The sequence below is a fragment of the Glycine max genome, chromosome 15 (assembly GCF_000004515.6).
Source record: "Glycine max cultivar Williams 82 chromosome 15, Glycine_max_v4.0, whole genome shotgun sequence".
NCBI lineage: Eukaryota > Viridiplantae > Streptophyta > Magnoliopsida > Fabales > Fabaceae > Glycine > Glycine max.
Genome location: NC_038251.2, coordinates 6,557,360 through 6,577,485, shown reverse-complemented (window position 1 = coordinate 6,577,485; position 20,126 = coordinate 6,557,360). Strand labels below are relative to the sequence as shown.

Here is a 20,126-nt window from a genome sequence, read left to right as displayed (position 1 = left end):
AAATTAAGTGTTTTGTTATACAAGTTCAGCATTTTTGTGGTCCAAGAGTTTGTGATAGCTAATGACCAGATCGAAATTTCTTCTTGATGAAATATTTTTTAAAACATGAATGGCCCAATTTAAATGTTTACCCGTGCCCTAAAAAAATTATCCGAGAAAAGGAGAGATATAGAATAATTAGGAAAAGTAAAGAAGACTATCTCAGATTCTCAACGTCACGAAAAACATTTGCCTGTACACTTATCGACACCACCGTCCATGGTCCATCACTTGTCATTCAACGAACGAATTGATTATGGTAGCTGATGTTTCTGAAGGAGCATTACAGTCAGCATACTAAAAAAAATTGGTTAATTATCAGTTAAATTCGTGTAACTTAATAGTTAATACTCAAATATGATTAATTTATACAAGAATTCCATCCTTTTCTTTAGGCTAGAGAATTCCCTCCGATATCCGGACTTCAATGTTATAGTGACGATAATATAAGATATTTTTAAATTGGTTTTATTAGTATTATTGTGTAATTTTTAGACAATGACAAAATGAAAAGAAATAAAGAAAAATAATGTTTTAAGAAAAAAACAGAGAAACATCACTAACAATGATGGTCTTTTATTTCTTGGTACGAGAGTAATATTTATTTTTATCAAGGAGTAATATTGTTTTATATAATGGCTAGGTCGTCACTATTAAATAATTATTAATGTGTTTCCGTGTTTATTTTAATATTAGGTTGAATGAGTATAAATTTCAATACACGTTTCTTGAAGAGTAAGGATTTGGAGTTTTATATCATGTTTGAGAGAGGGAGATGAAAATGAATAAAAGTGTCAGAATAAAAATTAATGTTGACTTAATAATTTAATTGAGGTTGAACCGATTTTAATAAAATGATTTATTTTTAATATTTAATATAATATCTTAGTAATATTAAACAAAGAATAAATAATGTGTATAAAATGATAATAATAGAGAATAAACTTTACTTAAAAGTGTTATAAGTTATAAAATTTCTTTTAAAAAATAACAAAATTACATTATTTTGAAAGTTTTTTTTAAAAAAATAATTTTAAGTGAAACAAGTTACTCATTGAGTTTATCGATTTTTATCGATTTTTGACTAGTTCAGCAATTTTGAACTAATTTAAGAACACGCTGTTTCCAGATTTAAACCCATGACCAACAGGTCACAAGGCACAACTTTACCGCTGTATCAGGGCTCGCCCTCCTGTGTTTCAAAATAATGATACAAATAAATAAAAGAAAGTAGAAAGTAAATTTTTTTATTTAGATGAAAATAGTGTAAAAAAATAAAAATAAAAATGAATTAAAGTGCTTAGGTGAATAACAAAAGAAGAAAAACTAAAAAATGGAGATTAATCAAAAACCGTTTACCCCAACAAAAAAACATATTTTTACAGCTATATGAGAAGAAATTTTTTTTCCCTCAAATTAAAATCATATAATCAATTATGCAATTTGCATAATCAATGAGGCGAAACCAAATTGGTATTGCAAACTAAAACATAATCAATTATCAGATGAACATAATTGATTACCAGTTAAGAAGGGAGCACTATCAACAAAGATAATATATATATATATATATATATATATATATATATATATATATATATATATATATATATATATATATATTACACTGCCTTTTTTTATTGTGTCCTTCACTCCTCTTTTTGAGATAAAAGTAAAAGCACATGAACCCACATATTATTTTAAAACTTTCATCAACCATTCTCACGTAAACACCTTAACTCTCCTGCTCTTTCATTGTTTTTCAATTGTTGTATACTTTGAGTGCTCTTTCATCCCTTTAAATCAAACATTATGCTAGGTTGAACATCTGTTTGGGATCTTCCTAATAGAAAAACAAACATACATTAACTCTTTTGACGTCACAAAAAATTAATGTCAACTATATTAACATTGAAAACCCATTACATCCTTTAATTTGCCATTAGCAACTACTTTTAGTTGTTAATTTTTTGCAATTTTGTTGTAGTCGCCTACTTAATTTAACATGCCTCTTTATTTGAGAATGTAAAAAACTCTCATATACAATGAATTCAAATCTAATTTAATTTTTTATATCTACAAAAATTCAAAATATTATTTAAATTGTAGTAGTAGATATTAGTAACATTTAAATTATTTTCTAAACGAAATAAATAATTTCATCTACCATCTATTTAACTCAAGGGACACATGATTAACCATTGAGTCTACAAAGTATATAAATAATTAAATAGAAAAGAGTGAAAGTATGAAAAAAAAAGGTGCGAATAAAATCATGATTCAGGACCTCGTGCTGGATGGATAGTGCTCTTAATTAGTCGGTGTCCTCTCCAATTTGCATTTAATTGTCATGTAATAGTTAATTGAAGTGTTGAAACCAAACCAACGTTTTCATGTTTTGACACTAGAGGGACTGCTATTTAGTACGACAAGCAACGGCAAGAATTGCACAAGATGAAACATTCAACGGCTGTGATTTATTTCAAAACAAATGTTAATTAAAAAATAATAAAATAAAAAACAGAAATTGACAAAATGCATGGTTCGTGTGTTTTGAACAAAATCGTTTCCTACTTTATAACATTTCCCTTGAAATTAATATTTGATTTTGATGTTAGTTAGTTGGTTTGGATCCAACACTTCAATTATATACGCAGAAACATTCCATGCTACTTTCACAGGTTTCATATGGTGTAGAAGTGAGGTGGGAATCAAGTATCAACCCATCCCCACAGAAACATTCCATGCTACTTTCATCATGTACACAATTATATACGCATCACATTGTCTGATCCCCTACAAGAGCTACTACGTTCATTAAAGATAAACAAAGTACTCCCGGAAGTGCCGGGGACATGACATGATAGACGTAAGGTACAACCTTAACTTTCTTATTTTCTCTTTCTAATTTGTAATTGGAGAACCTACATTATTAAAATGATAATGCTAAACATACACTTAATTACATATATTCAATTATTCCTCATGAGATTAATTTGACTTGACTTAAATTAATTGAGTACTGTTCATATGAAGTATCGTACCAGAGTCCGTCCCCTCACCCAAATACATGTCATGAGACGTATTAAGTGTAAATTAATGAACATAAAAAAATACTCAATTAAGAAAAAGAAGACTATTTTTATAACAAAATGAGAATTATAAATAAAAATGGTAAATATTGATGAGTTCCACATTAATTTTTTTTACCATTCACTTATTAAACAAAACCAAAGGACAGAATGAATATCATGTTTTTTTCCCATCATTCCTTCATCCGTCCAATCTCTTTTCTGTGTGTATCAAACAAAGTATAAAAGTCATATATGAGGTAATTTCCTTTCCTTTTATATTAAAACGAGCTCTTCAAAATGTCCGTACACTATAATTTATTTATGGCAATGACAGGTTTATGGTCTAACCAATTTTTGTTGGACGAGTGTAATTATTTTTAATTGTCTGAACAAAAACGACATACCAAAATCACATATATGACTTTTTCATTTATGGGTTGACTTATGTCGCATGTGTGCCCAAATGGAAACTAGTACGATATGTGAAATTATAAAAACTCCAATTTTCAAAGCATATTATATGAATGAATAGGATCTGACCGAATTTTGATCTAACATGGTTCTCTTTGGATGCTCAAACTGTTGCCACTGAAGTATATTCTGTTATGGACCACATTCCCTAAAGTTCACTCTGAGCAAACCCACATGACTTTTAATGTCCACTGCACCCTTACCAATTGAAAAAAGAACATTAAGTGCGATATGATGTTTAGAGAGAATAATGCTTCAAGAGATTACAAGATTGTCTTCAAGCGTTCCTATTTTTTTTTTTTAATATTTTGCTAGAAAGGGGGAGAGTTGTATTAGATTGATCTTTATCAGTGGTCCACTTGAAAGTGGTAGTGCAGTCAGTAAAATCTCTTTACCACGAAATATATAAAATGACACGAGCTTGAGAGTCAAAGTTCTAGAATTGGAAGAAGTACTTATTCAAATGAAACAAAATTAATTTTTCATCGACTACTGAAAACGCATGTGGTAGTGACATATATGGGACCACTTAATTAATTTAACCTAATAATCATAACAATATTTATAAAAAATAAAAAATAAACACTCAACCTTCAAAACTCGAAGTTAGGTTCATATGTAAGTGTTGCTTTCATCCTACCAATTTTTCATTTGAATCTCACGCCTGCATCCCAAACATTTTTAAGTCATCTCCAAGTACAAGCAAAATTGTTGATAATTGTTATTCTGAATCCAAACACGAGTCCAGACTCAAAATTCATGGATATCGTTCTGAACCATCAAAGAACTCACCTCAATAAGCACGTAGAGGATCTCTCAACAATCTTAAATCCTACAATTTTGGACTGCTATGCATGTCTAGGTTGTCAAAATATTTTGCAAATATTTATTCTCCCACTGTACTGTACGTATTATATTATCTTGCTCCACTCATGGACAAAAAAAGAAACTAGTTAACTCACGCAGAATACGAAAATCAATTCTGATCTAAGTCATAATAACTGTTATTTTAAATATATTTAGGGTTTTTTATGATTTTAGGTTTGATTTAAGTATTATATTATATACTAATACCAAAAATCTTTACTAATTAGGGGCTCACAATATTTTTACATTAGCGACTATATTAACCACAAATTAATAGTTTCATATCTAGCCTGTAACTGATAATATAATGGTTTAAATATAATCTGATCCCTTTGTTTTAATAAAATTATGATTTTGGTTTCCTTATTTTATAATAGAGATGTTTAATTTTTATTTTTTAAAATTTATAATTTTAGTCTTTTATTTTGAAATTGAGATCCCTAGTCTTCCAATTTTGTAAAATTTGTAATTTTTGTGCTTCCATCAAATTTGAAAAGCTTGATCGACAAAAAATTAACTTATGTGATCAAAACTCTGTATAACATGGAATGAGATAATTTGTTTAGTTCATGTTATAGTCAACATTAATCACTTAATAATTAATGTTTTTAGTTTAACAGAAAGACAAAAAATAATAAATTTTATAAAAAAGAATGACTAAATGTTTCTATTAAAAAAAATTAAAATTATGAATTTTGAAAATAAAAAAACTAAATGTTATTATTTTAAAATAAAAGATAAAAATATGAATTTTAAAAAATTAGGGAGACCAAAATTATATTTAAGTTTAATATAATTTTTTTTTCTTCAACACATATTATGTTATCACTAAGGTTTGAAAACTTACACTGGTTAATGATATTTGTCATATAATGAAGCAGTTAAGGTAAATATAGTTTTTTATATTTTTTTAAAAGTATGAATATTATTAACAGTTTTGTCGTCAAACTATTAATAAAGACATATCTTCATTAGTAGTCTGTACGTTGTACATTGCTCAAACAATAACCACTAATTCAGTTTTTTTATAAAAAAAATGTCAGTAATTTTAGTGTGTTGCCCTTTAAAAAAAAGATCGAAGCCACAAAAATTATATTCTTTTATGTTTCCCCTTCCTTACTTAATTAGGAACATCTCAACACAGCTCTGATATTCATTGATTCTTCACCGCAGTAAAGTCATGTCCATCATCTGAATTTTCGCCAAGAACCACAAACAACTCCTTGCATGGCCCCTCAAGAAGCTTTTCTCATACCACACTACAACCACCTCAGAGATTCACCATTAATGGTGAACAGCACAGCCACCATTTATGATTATTCAACCTCACGTCACGTCCTCAACAAAACCATGCATCACGAGCAACCTCTCTAACCCACGTACAACTTCCCAATATATAGCCATCACGAGCAAACGCCATTAAGTTCGTTTCTTTCTCAAATCCAAAGTAATATATTAAATGCCTAACTCTATAAGCAACAGAATAATATTATAGTCATTAAGAATAGAGATATAATTAAGGCCTCCACCAATTTATTTTTCTAATTAACTAACCAAAATTATACAAATCAAATTTATCGTTTCTTAATTTTAATTTTTGAATCTGTCTTTGTTTAGTAAGTTTTTGAAATTTTATTTTTATTTTTATTAAAGCTATACAACAATTATGCTTCTCAAAATATTAAAGGTGTCACCGAAAAAAAAAAGACATTAAAGGCGTCTTGCTTTAAAAAAAAAAAAAAGATATTAAAGGGGTCAATGGAGTGATTTGATAGAGAATAATCAAGAAACTAGCTAATAGACCATATTTAACCTACATTTTATGAATTTTAGAAACCAAATTAAAACACCGTAATTCTTAATTTGCTTTGTTTCTAAATCATTATTCATATGCTACCATGTCAAGCCATAGACATCTTATTTAGTACTTAATTCAATATATTTAAAAGATATTATTTCCTCTATTTAAAAATAATTCACATTTTAAATTTGAAGTTTAGTTCGGATCATTTATCTTTGTAAAAAAATAGCATTTATTTTTTCAAAATGAATGAATACGTTATATGATCAAATAAAATTATGTTTTATTAAAATTTATCATATTTATGATTTTTTTTAATATTAAACAATTGTTTCAATTTTTCTTAGTAGAACACTTGTTTCAAATTATGAAGTATTTAATAACAATAACAAAGCAAAATAATATTAATACCTGAAATAGTTAATTAATGTGCACAAACTGCTGGCATCTATAGTTTGATGTTTTCCCATAATAATAACAAATAAATTATTTTATAAAAAATAACTTATGAAAAAAACAAATGCAATATCTCAAAACGAAAGTTTTATCAATATAATTTATATCATGTAGTTTTTTTCCGCTTCAGTCAGATGCCTTCTGTGGTACAAATATGAAATATATTTGGATTAGTCACAGTTTACAAGTCATAATATATTTTGACTTTTTTATTTTTCTCATTTTATTCAAATAATATGGCTGATGCCGACAAATTCTTATTTCAACTGAAATTATATTTAAATCCTTTAAATAAAGTTTTGAATTTAATTCTTGTAAATGTATAAAAAAAATATGATTTTATTATAGATAAGAGACGATCAATCTGATTTTTTTTAGTGAAAATTAATTAATATTAACAAAACTGATGATAACTCACATTAATAATATAATTAACAAAAAAAAATAAATATGGTGGATAAAAATCAAATTCAAACTTTCAATGATGTTTGCATACATCCTAAATTGGAAGAGTAAAAATATATAAACATCTCATCATTTTAAACATTCTCCTAATATTTTTTATTTTTTTTGTATTTCTCTTTGTTATCACATCTTAAATTCTAATATATATATATATATATATTCTTCTTTCTGAGTGTTAAATAACACAATGAGTGTCCATTTTTAAACTGGAATTAAAGTGCTGAAGAGTATGCTATAATTACTAAGAAAATGACATTTTGCGAAGAATGACCAAAAAATCAGACCCAGGCAAGAGACATGCACTGCTCAGGACTTACTTCATGATTTCCTTTTTCCATTTTCATTCAATTAATACGGTTAATACAAAAATTTGAATTGTGGAGACCCTAATATCCACGCGTGCTATAATTACTAAGATGATGACATTTTGCGAGCAATGACCAAAATAAGACCCAATTGCAAGCATGCAGGCACTCAAGAGGTAGAGTACTTAGGACCATCCTCGAATGTCGTCCATGTTAATGCAATGTGCTACTTTAAGAGCCTATCCTCCTCAACCTTTCTCTACAAAGGAAACATTAAAGTTTTTTGGTGACCACCGGTGCCATGTGAGGAGCATTGTAGAACCGTGAGATATATTCATGAGTAATTAATACATAGAGTTATGAATCATATTGTGTATAGTTGAAAATGATGGTGCCACAAATTGGCAGTTGAAGTCTTTGATGACTTGTAAATCGGAAAGTCGTTGAAAGAGGACTTGATGAACAACATGTTGCATGTTTTGAACTTTTTCATAGGAATTGAATGGGTCATCGTCGCGCGGTGCATGTGTGAGATTTGTAGATTTTATTAATTATCCGAAAATCACAAAGAGGATGCAAGAAAGTCAATGAAGTCAACGAACCATTGAACCCTAGTTCCAGTGAAAAGTTTCCTTACTGTGCATGGGAGCTCTGGACCAGCGGGTTGGGAAGTATTAAGAAGAAGAAGAGTGCCCACACTTTTGCACAGAAAAAAATAGAAAACCTAAAACATGGTTCAAATCAAAATTATACGCATAGTTTACAAAGAAAATAATGGTAGAGTTGTTAGGTAATTAATTAAGGTGTATATATACTTTTTGGATGTATTCTTTGTGAGTTTAATTTTCATAAAAAAATGTATGTAAAATTTTATTACCGACTAATCATAAATAATCTTGTGTAAAAAAGTTTTATACAATTAGTGTAGTTGTTATAGTTAAATTTATTTATTATAGATATAGATAAAACCAATTTTGATTATTTTATAGAAGATTTTAAGTTTTCATGACGTGTTTTATAATTATACTTTAATCTCTCATTACTTAGTAGAGCTTGATTATGCATACCCGTCTGAAAAAGGATGACAATTAATTATAATAAGGTAAGTAAATGTTGTGTGAGGATAGTATTTGCAGACGTAATCAAACTTAAGATGAATTGAAATATATATATATATATATATATATATATATATATATATATATATATATTCAGGAAAAAGAAAACGAAATAACAATAAAATGTTATTAAGAAGTTGTTTTCATATTATTTTAAGCTTTTGATATATTAGTTGTATTGATATAAAAAAAATTGTACTGTAAAGGTCTTAATTTATGATTTATTGTAAACTATTTAAAAACCTTTTACTATATTTTTATTGGAAAAAAAATAATAAATTAAAAGAAATGCTTCTACAGGTTTACATAGGACCCACCCAAGTGTTTTGTTAAATATTCTCTTCCTTTTATTAATAATATTCTTCTTCGGTCTGCTTCAGCCATAGGATCAGCAGATGTGGAAATGGATATATATATATATATATATATATATATATTTTGGAGGTCCGAGGCAGTCCATTTTTTCCTTAAAAAAGAATTAAACCAATAAAATAAAAAAATGTTAAAAATACACACTTTTTATACATTTTATTTTATTGATTGAAATTCATTAAAAATGAAAAAAATTGTGAATTCTATATCATTGTTTTGACTAAAAGTATTATTGGTCATTTATCTTATTTTTTAGTTTAATTTAATCTTTTATCTTTTAAAAAGTTTAATTTAATTTTTTTTATCTTTTTTATTCAATTTAGTCATTTATTTTTTTAAGAGTTTATTTGGTTATTTGTTTGATTAGTTTAACCTTTTTATCTTATTTTGATCATCCATCATTTAAGATTGACATTGTTAATTTTTTTAAAAAAATGAGTTTTTTAGTTCATTTTTCTCTTATATTTCCTTTTTAACAAATAAAAGTTTATTACTTAATGATTAACAATGTAAATTCTAAATGGATGGAAGGATTAAATTAAACAAAAAATAAGATAAATGATCAAAATAAATTTGTAAGAGATAAATGATTAAATTGAATAAAAATAAATAAATAATTAAATTGAACCAAAAAAATAAAATAAAGGATTTAATAGGTCATTTGGCCTATTATTTTACATGAGTATGTTTGAATGAATATATTAGAGACTAAAGAGTGTTTCTAATATTTCTCATGTATTAAATATTTTTTTTAATATTTTTAATCAAAACTAAAGTTTAGCATAAATAACTCACATAACAAAAGGCAGCATTAATTGTTAAGATAAAGCTCTGTTTTTAATTAAAAAAGTACTACTAGTAATAGTTAAAAAAAATTACACCTAAATTTTGTCTTTATCCCAATCCTAACTGCTAGTAAATTTTACTTAGGAAATAAAGGTTTCTTAGATTCTTATATAAGAGGTAGAAATCATTACCCATTATCGCAACAAAATCTTAATTTGACTAATGCTTAACTTTATAAGGGCCATGTCACCAAATCGTTTAATTTATTAACTAGTTGAAAGTTACTTCACGAAACTTAATAAAGAAACAACGAAACCCCCCATTTAAGTAAAAATACGCTTTTACTTTGGTAGAAAACGACAAAAGATAATTAGCACGCCTTTTATAACTAATAAAGACCTGTTCTTGCTAGAAGAGGGGGCTTATATAAAGACTAAAGAGGCTAAGCCGTCCTAGACAAGAAGTTGATAAAATATAGGAACCATCCACGTGTGATTATAATGAATTTATCTTTTAGGTTAGACCTATAGAAATAATTAAAAATAAAGGTCTAGATAGCATATTGGTGCACCATGTGTGATGAATTATAATTTTATATATTCATATGATACCTATAGAGACAAACACAAAGATTTAGCTAGCCTCACAATTTGGTTAATTAATTGAATAATATTCTCGTTAGTGGATGATTCTGACTATATGATTCATTATAAACCTTTTTTCTTTTATAGGAATACGAGGGATTCCAAATCCAATAGTTTAAAAATTACTAATGAATGGTGGAGAGAATCATTTGGAGTCATTGGGAAAGACCCTTCACGTCTAGTTCCGGAGAAACATGAATTAAATTATCGTTCCGATATCTGCAATCTCATCACTTTAAAAAGCCATTTGAGTGATGCAATCTCTCTAAATTCTAATATTGAGAAAAACAGCTCCGTGAACTTGGTTTGCATAGGATTTTGATGAGAAGTAGGTAGGTGCTCCTTTGCGGCGGGGAGTTGGGGAATTAAGGTTGCTGGGTTAATTGAACTGGAATCTAAAAAAAAACCTAGAGGCCACTAGAAGATGCTACGACAAAGTACACTTAGATCTCACAGAAAATCATGTAACAAAACTACTGCAGTTGGAAAAAAAGTTCAGTGAATGTGGATTCAAATCCTACTGCAGTTAGAAAAAAGTTCCGTGAATGTGGATTCAAATCCTCCAAAATCAATAAAAACATAAAGTGCCAATTCAAAGGACCTAACGAATTTTTAAATCAGAATACATTTATTATTCCCTCGTCCTAGAATAAGTATCTATTTTAAAAAAATTAAAATAAATATCATGTTAGTTTTCTAATATAATATTAATTATTTTTTTTGTCAATATTCTTAATAAATGTTATTTTAATTTTTCAAATGTATTTTTGTCTTATTTTTAACTTGGAAAATATAATGGTAAATAATAATTGTGGCATTAACAATGATAATAATAATGATTGATAATAATAATAAATAGTGGATGTGGCATTAACAATAATAATAATGATAATGAAAAAATGAAGATGGTGATAAGTCTGGTGATAGTTACAACAATAATATAGGAGATTCAGACAACAATAGTTAATTAGGTAATGGCGTGTGAGAGGAGAAAAAAATAACTATCACATCCTATTATTTTCTAATATTGATCTCTTTTCACAAGAAAAGAAATATATTACAGCAACACAATAATATAAATTGTAAAATAAGAAAATTTTATTTAATTGGTATACCAAATAATTTATTACAACAGAGTATTATCATAATTATTTTATCTTATTTTATTATATTTTGATTAACAATTAGACCTAAAAGAACGAAATTACAAAGTGGAGATAATTATATCAAAGTTTGACATAAAATTGATGCATCAAGGAGACTCTATAAACCTAACAATTTTAACTTGAATGCAAGAATTTTAATTAGAGTATCAATTCTCGGAATGATGGGCAGTATGCACACTTGGCATAAATAATTCATCAAAATAAAAGTTTTTTGAAAAAAAATTTTGCTAGCCGCAAGGATCTTAACACAATAAGGTTACTTTCCAAGCAAATAAAACGTGATAAGTTTTTTTTAATGGAAATATAAAAGTGACAAGTTGATAAAATAATCATATACAAAGGATTTAATATCTTAAAGCTAGCAAAAGGGTTTTGAATATTCTTTTACTAAATCAAGTGCAAACACTTTTTCTATGTCCTAGCTTTACTGATGGTGGACTGGAGGAAAAAAAATTTTAACGTAGAGAATAAAAATGACAATAGGTAAGATTAATTTGGAAATATATATTATAATGTTTGTTTCCATATTTACCTTTTATTTTAATTCATCATGATTACATTGCTCTTTTCTTTTGCTCATTAATTTTTTATATTGCAAGTTGAGTGTGGTTTCTAAATTTAAAAAATATTATTTTTTGTCAAATTTCTAAAATGTTTTTTAAATAATTATTTCATGGGAAATAAATTTTATCAAACAAAACAAGTGCAAAGTATTTCACTTAATTGGATGAGATTTGGGGGTAATCTAAACACAATTTTTTTTTTGGTGTGTTTTGTTTTAGTTTGGAAGTATCTAACTGTAGTTATAGAAAACTTTCAAGAGACAAACTGCTACCGACCAACAATTTAAAACATTTTTAAAGTCAAAGTTAAACATACACTACAACTTGAGCCTTGTCCACAAAGCAACCTAATTAGTAACTGCCCTTCCTTATTTTTGGTCCAGACCTAAGTCCTAACAAAATAACCAAAGTTGTTATTATTAACCCGAACTAGTAAGCAGCCATCAAGAATATGTCTCTACAGGCCCAAATGACATAGACTAATTGGCTATGCAATTGCGAATCCCATATGTTAGTTGAGTTGATGAAAGAATGTAATTGAAGAAAAAACATTTACATAAATGCATGCTGTGAATTTAAATTGGATGTGGTCATATTGTCATAAACTCTTAACACATTATTAATCAACAATTAAAAATACATATTTTTCAAATTATATTTCATTTCTTTTCCTTATGTGCATAGGAAAAATAATTTGGAAAGAATAAAAAAATGATGTGAGTTGAGATCCTACGAATACATTTATTTTCAAGAATTAAAAAACTCGGTCGGGTAATAAGTATTGCCACCTCCTTAGTAATCTATGAAAGCTTACCTCCAAGTCCTATCAAGACAAAAATACACTTATCAATATTAATTTAATTAAAATATAATTTGTTGGATTTTTTGAGCTTCCTTCTTACGTGGAATAAAGACTCAAATGAAAAGATTTATTTTATCTCACTTGTTTAAATGGAGAGAGATTAAATTAGGATATAACAGAAAGACTCATTTGTGAGGAAAAATAATTACAAAACAATGAAAAAAAAATGAGGAAAAGTCATCATGATTTTCACACACCCACTAGAGAGTATTTTTTAGATTGTAATTGTGAATTCGTTTACCGTTAGATTAGACTGATTTTTGGACAATAGGTTCTACACACGTGATTATTCAAATTGTCTGGTTAGATTGTCAAAAAGATATCTGAAGAGAGAGATAAGTGCTTCACATTTCTTGCTCTACTTTTGGTGTTTTCCATCTTTTTTTTTTTCTATTGTAAGTCTTGTTTCTTGGTTTTGGTTTGGCAGTTTGTAGCATATTTTAGTATACTTGTTTGAGACTCTCTTGTACCTTTATTGATTATAATTGAGTTATTTTTTTGGTCTGGATGACCCGTGATTTTTACCTTTGTATTAAAAAGTTTTTCACATTAAATAAATTGTATCTCTTTGTTGATGGATTGACAAGTACACCAATGTCTTTCAAGTAGTAAAGTTAAAATGAAAGTCCGAATATCATATCCACATGAGACTTTGTTTGTATTTAGGTAGATGACTATTTTATTAATAAAATGAGTTAAAGAAAACTGACTTGAAAAGGTTGTGAGAAAAATAATAATTTAAATTGATAGAAAATTAAATTAAATAAGACGAAAAATTAAACAAGAATTTAAATTAATTAATTAAAGATAAAAAAGATGAGAAAATCCAATATTATTAGAAGAAAATTAATTATCACTCTTGTGTGCTCTTGGTTTCTGTTTCACGTTTTATATTTTATTAGTGTTCCTAATAGATTCTTACAAGTTTTAGGAAATTTATTTCTACTATCTATTACTTTCTTATTGAGTTTATTATTGTGTTGATTTGTTTTTCCCATCACAAACATGTCAAGAAACATATAAATTTGGTAAAACATTACCCATCAAAAGCACTAGGATTGTCAAAAAAACTTGCTCATAAGCTTGGATGAGGAGACCGATTGTTTCTTTTTCTTGTTCATAAATACATCAAAATCTATAATACACACATCAAAATATATATATATATATATATATATATATATATATATATATATATATATATATATATATATATATATATATCTTAAATCACATACGTTATCTTAACCTACGTACATTATCTTTACACGTTAATTATTTTAAACCACATACAATCTTTACGCGTGTACAAAATATCTAGTGTGCTGTGGGGTTTTACCCCGCACCACAATCCTCTTCGTAACCCAACATCGGGTGACCCCTTATGCTTCGTCCCAACATTTTCTTCACCCATAAAATGAGTCATGCACAACAGTGTTGTTTATATGATATGATTTAGTAAAAGATAATAACTATAGTATTTTTATTAAATGCATGAAATTCTAAACCACTCCAAAATAAATAGCTAGCAGACTATATAATCAACTTAAATCAAATATTAAGAACATTATCAAAAAGATCACCCTAATCCCTCTCTCAAAAAAGTGAACCGCAGAGTTCATATTAATGAATGAGATTATCACAATTACTCATATTGCTTGCGTATGTGCAAAAGAACAAGTGTCTGCAAAATAAAGCTTTCTTGATTTAAACTTGTTGAGCACACTCACCATTTTCCGTGGGAGAGACACCATGCATCAAATCTAGTAGAAAATGTCATTTAAGGTTAAACAAACAGCAGAAATTCTTCTGTAAACAAGAGTTATTTTATTTTGACACACAATCATTTTATATTAAATACAAGACCCGACCAATCGATAGGAAGGTGTATGAGAGAGGAAAGAGAAGTGCTTAGTTAGTTAGGACATGGGAGGATAGAGTAAATAAATAGACTAGGATACCAAAGGAAAGTATCACACTTTGGTAAAAGAAGGAATTTAAGAGTAGGTTGAGCTACTCGAATCATCTCAGCAATTGGGATTATCATTATAATTCTTGTATCTAGTCTGAACTTCTTCGCATTGGAGAAGGTTAGAATTAAGAAAGTGCAATAAAGAGTACATTTATTCTCTTCTGAAGTGTTGTTTCTAGCACTTTAGTGCATATAACTTGTGTAGACAACTCTCTACACAAAATTTTCATTACAAAGTAAACAAAGAAAAGCAGGATATAAAGGACATGTTTAAGTGCCAAAAAATTGTTCCTAAGAATTATGTAGGGGACCGGCCACGCAGCCATCCGATCGAAGTCTCGTATGAGTACATTAATTTGTTTACTCTGCTTCATATATTGTGGGTCATTCCACAGGAGCAACACCTCACTGTCATGATTTAATTCAGCCTACAAAGAGCATTCCATATCGGATACTCTTCATTTTTTATTAGACATGACAAGTGTATCTTGTATCTGTGCCTACAGGGATCGATCTAGATCCATCCCGACTTTGATAGAAAAAGATCAAGTTAACCTGAGTCAGAGTTGGATTTTTTCAGATTAAGAAAGTCGGATTTGAGATTGAAATAAGATATGCTGGTCCTTGTCCTCTTTCCACTGCATTTTTTATTTAATAAATATCTTAAATTATTATTATAACCTTAAAATTTTAATAGATTAATATTTGTTTTATGCATGAAATTATGTTTTTCTTATAATTATGTACAATTTTTACTTAATTTGTTGCTAAACACTTAAAATTTCAATATTGATAAATAAGGTGTTATGATTACTATTTTTTAAGCTACTAAAAAGTAAATGAGTTTAAATAATTTTTACTTAAAATTTTAATTTATTACACAGTCCAATTAAAAAAAAATTATTCTATTTTCTCCATTTTTTATGAATAAAAGAAAAAGATAAAATCCAAGACAGGATGAGAAAACTGCACCCCCAAGCAAGCATAGGGATGGATCTAACTTTTGGGTCCAACGGGATAGGGGGATGGGTGGTGGAGAGAAATTGGGGAGTGGGGACGGATAAAAAATATATACAAAATATTAAATAAAAGAAATTATTTACAATTTTTTTTAACAAAAATTAACTAAAAAAATATTTAAAATTTCTTTTTAAAATGATTAAAGTAAAAAAAAAAACATTTACGATTTCCAAGCCTTAAATGTAAATTTTCTTTTTAGTCAAAGTCGTAAATTAAAAAAAATATTATAAAAAAAATATTATTTTAATTAAAAAAATCGTAACGAAATGTGAATTACTTTTAACACTGCAATTGTAACACCTATTACAATTTATTATAAAATGGATAATAATTTAAAAATCACTTCCAATTGATAAATTTGAAAAAAAATTACACTCAACCTTAAGTGAAAGTAAGGTTGCAACGTCACAAGCAGCAATAGCCAATGAGACAAGACGGTGATCCCCATCTGACTTCACCAAAAGTAACAAACAAACAACCCATTGAACGCGTTTTACCGTCTCTCTGGCGTTCTTGAGTTTTGCCAAACCGCAACAAAGTGGAAGACCGCTGCTTTAATACAGTATAGTACCAAATATCCAACGCTATTTTTTCTTTCTTCCTACAGGTTCAAAGCACTAAAATTATGTAATGGAGATATCATTCATTAAAATGAAGGACATTTTTATCCAAAAAATGTACCGTAGATAGAATTTCAACTAAGTACCCGACACAATTTTTTTTCGACATCCCATAATATCAAACCGACTAGAATTTTATAAAAAAAAAATACATTTTATAAAAATTCATAAATTAATTATACCTTACGGAAAATTAGGGATTTAAATTTAATTTTCTCTTGACGTAACTAGATCATGTAAATTTTAAGATGTTTAAAAAATAGTTAATTGTTTGTATAAAATAACTCCAAATCCAATTGTAATTGACAATCTTATGGTTTTTGTGCTCTAATAATATATTGTCATAAAATCACAAGCAAGTAAAAGATATTTTTTAAAAATAATTTTTTGAACAATGCTAAGAAAATACAAAAAAAAAACTTTTGTACAAAAGTTAAAAATTCAAACTTGACTAATCGAGTTTAGCAATACTAGTCATGGAGGAAAGATCATGAAAAGGATCACCCGATAGAACTGCAACAAGTTAGCTTCCGTCACATTGGCGAAGGGTAAATTTCATCCTACGTATCATTTTGTGAAACAATACAAGATTTCCAAAGGGATAAACCATACAAGTTCCAAAGGCACAAAAGGGGATATTTCAATTAAGACTATGTTTATGTAAAACTTGTTTGTACAGACCAAACTAGAAGTTGAACATGTAGAAGACAAAATTGTCACTATGTGTATACATATATATTTCCCCTCAATAATGATGAATCTAGAGGAAAACAGAACCATATACACTACTATGACTATACATTCAACTATATATCCCCTAATCCCTATATTAATGTATGCTAATAATCTCTTCTCCCATACAAAGAATATTATAAGAATATGACAAAACTGAAGAAATAAAAAATGTTTTTAACATTTGATAATAAAGGAATTAACAAGTTGTATATGATACTGAAGGTAGTCAATGGCCGGCACCAGGGCTGGGAACAGATCGCAGAAGAAGTCGTTCAGTGCTGATGAGTTTCTCATCGACCACGGTGGAGTGTTCTTTTCTGCTGGGTGTGGAAGTTGGGACAGTGCCCTTGGGAAGGGAACTGAAAAACAAAGATGGGTCAACCTTGTTGTTCTGTTTGTGTGCACCAACATGAAGCTTTCTGGCTTCTAGACACGAACAAAGGAAAGCAGAGAGAATGAAGAATAGAAGGAGCTGAGAGCCAAAGCGTGCCATGGAAAGAGGAAACTGAAACAAGGGAGGAAGAATGAAAAGAATAAGAGGAAATGGAGTCTGTAGTAGTGTTTGTTTGGTGTCTGGGAGGGAATATTGAATAATAGGATATCATGGGATGAGCTAGAGCTAGAGCTAGAGCTAGTGTACGTGTTATATTTATAGGACCTATTAGTATTAAATGGATGGGGAGAGAAAACAAAGACTTGGACATCAAGTTTTGTTGGAGCATGTGATTAGAAAAACTAGAATAAAAAGGACAAAATTTATAGACCAAAATACACGTATAAAATATGAGTATTTTTACTGATAAACTCATTAATTTGTAGTGTTTTAATATGAAACAATGCTAAAATTACTTATAAAACACTAACACTTAAGCTTTATATATAATAAATTCGGTAGCTCTTTTTGAAATAAAAGAATGTGTATACAAATAGTCGAATTAGTCAAAAGAGAAGTATTTGAAACATATTTTTTAATACACTCATTTAAATATATAATATTTAATTGATTAAAAATTATTAAAAAATGAATAAATAAATATACTACAATTGTGTAGACCTGCTTCTTATTCTTAACTCAATTGAAAAACAATCAAAGTTTTTATAATTCAACATTATACATATTTTTATACTATTCATTATATTATTTAGAATTTAAATTTTATTTCAATAATTCATGTTGATCTTAAATGCAACTTTTATATAGTGTAGATTATTAAAATAAAATTTTAGTTTTATTTAAAGATTATTAAGGAGTAGTATCAGTTTGTCCGTGGGAAAAATGAACCCCGAAAAGCACAATAAATTCTGGGAATGGTACATCACAACATTTCACATGACAACTTATTTTATTTTGGTATAAAATGGGAATATGTTTTGCACGAGGAAAGAAAGTCAGCAAGGTCTATTAAAAATGAGACCTCATGAATCAGGATATAAAAGGTAACAGCAACTATCATTTAAACATCACTCTTTAATATTTAATTATGAGCCGTAGATCGTTGTCCTTCATAATTCAGTATAAGAAGGCTCAAATATGACCCCATAGATTGCATTACAGAAACAGTATATATGCTGATCAATTTCATTAAAATTGAGTTACGAATCACAAGTGAGAGACTCAAATAATTTGTAGAAGATTACCGATTTGAATTTAATTAACAAGTATTACGTGTATTGTACAGTTAAATTTTTAAGTGATATTAAAAATTTTTTAGACCAGTTAAATTAGATAAAAATAATAATTTAGAACTTAAATTTTATTAACATAATTTATAATTACTATCGAATAAATCAGATCTGTCCATTAACAAAGCTCAACCTTTTTTAATACCGTGCGTAAAATTAACAAGCATTTTTAATATCATTTCTATTTTTATTTTAAAAAATATTAACAAGTACTAACACTTAAAATATAAGAAAAAATTTATTTAAGTGAACGTTCTAAACCTCTGGTAATAATTTAGAACTTAAATTTTATTAACATAATTTATAATTACTATCGAATAAATCAGATCTGTCCATTAACAAAGCTCAACCGTTTTTAATACCATGGGTAAAATTAACAAGCATTTTCCGCACATATCACACCATGCGTAATACATTATTATAATTTTTTTTGGGGGGGGGGGGGGGGGGTATATAGGTTTTTAATATCATTTCTATTTTTATTTTAAAAAATATTAACAAGTACTAACACTTAAAATAAAAGAAAAAATTTATTTAAGTGAACGTTCTAAACCTCTGGTATTATCATTGCAGTTCAGTCTAATTGGCTACTTAAGTTGGGCACTGACTAAAATTGAGTTCCCTATATAATAAACTTATTCTAATTTACACCACCTAGTATATGATACCATTATTACAATTTCACCTTTACTTTGGATGGCGTCTAATTTCAGCAGAAGCCAAATAACCAATGTAGCATGAAAGGCTTGTGACAGAAACATGTTTTATATATAAAATTATGAAGCAAATGTCTTATATCTAGCGTTTGTAGTCCAACGGTTAGGATAATTGCCTTCCAAGCAATAGACCCGGGTTCGACTCCCGGCAAACGCAACTTTGTTATTTTACATTGTTGGTCCAAAATCCCCTTCCTTTTTTAACATATGTTTTCTTCTGGATTTCCATGTTTAATGGTAATAATGGTCCGATGCACAAAGCAAAACTTAGCAATTTTAATTTAGCTTAATTTGACAATCGTCTGAGAACATCATTGCAACAAGCAATATTGGGTTGAACATCAAATGAGCCTATCCCATTTCACAACTATATGTACGAGAACATTAGTTT

General features: G+C 28.0%; 1 non-coding gene across 1 annotated transcript; it reads left to right on the top strand.

Annotated features, from left to right (window-relative positions):
• Positions 1 to 19,820: 19,820 nt before the first annotated feature.
• Positions 19,821 to 19,892, top strand: TRNAG-UCC (transfer RNA glycine (anticodon UCC)). Its single transcript has one exon. It is a non-coding gene; the product is annotated as a tRNA-Gly (tRNA).
• Positions 19,893 to 20,126: the final 234 nt, after the last annotated feature.